Here is a 295-nt window from a genome sequence, read left to right as displayed (position 1 = left end):
CTTCATTGATCTGAATCCCATTGCGACCATCCCTGGAAGTTTTCTGTCTTGTGATTTCTACCAGTATATTTTTGACCGATGGGGCATGTTCATTCATTAAAATATTTGTTACGAAACCAGGCCTCGGGAGTGTAGCATGATACCAGGCCTTTGATAGCGAACGAGCTCGTTGCCTTCTAGATTATTTGAACCAAATATAGTCAAAATTGTAGTTTGTAATTCGCATAGTTTTGCGATGAATTGATTTATGTTGAGGTCTAATAAATAAGATTCTAAAAAATTAAATTGCGAAATA

The 295-nt window shown here is 35.9% G+C and overlaps 1 protein-coding gene across 1 annotated transcript in view; it reads left to right on the top strand.

Annotated features, from left to right (window-relative positions):
- The window catches only part of LOC107642882 (ATPase family AAA domain-containing protein 3), a gene marked incomplete in the record, with an annotated part of 3940 nt that extends 3645 nt beyond the window's left edge, over positions 1-295 (top strand). Inside the window, 1 exon segment of the mRNA XM_016346379.2 lies at positions 44-295.

The sequence above is a fragment of the Arachis ipaensis genome, chromosome B05 (genome assembly GCF_000816755.2).
Source record: "Arachis ipaensis cultivar K30076 chromosome B05, Araip1.1, whole genome shotgun sequence".
Taxonomy (NCBI): domain Eukaryota; kingdom Viridiplantae; phylum Streptophyta; class Magnoliopsida; order Fabales; family Fabaceae; genus Arachis; species Arachis ipaensis.
The sequence above is the reverse complement of the archived record's forward strand: the minus strand, read 5'-3'. Positions and strand labels throughout refer to the sequence as shown.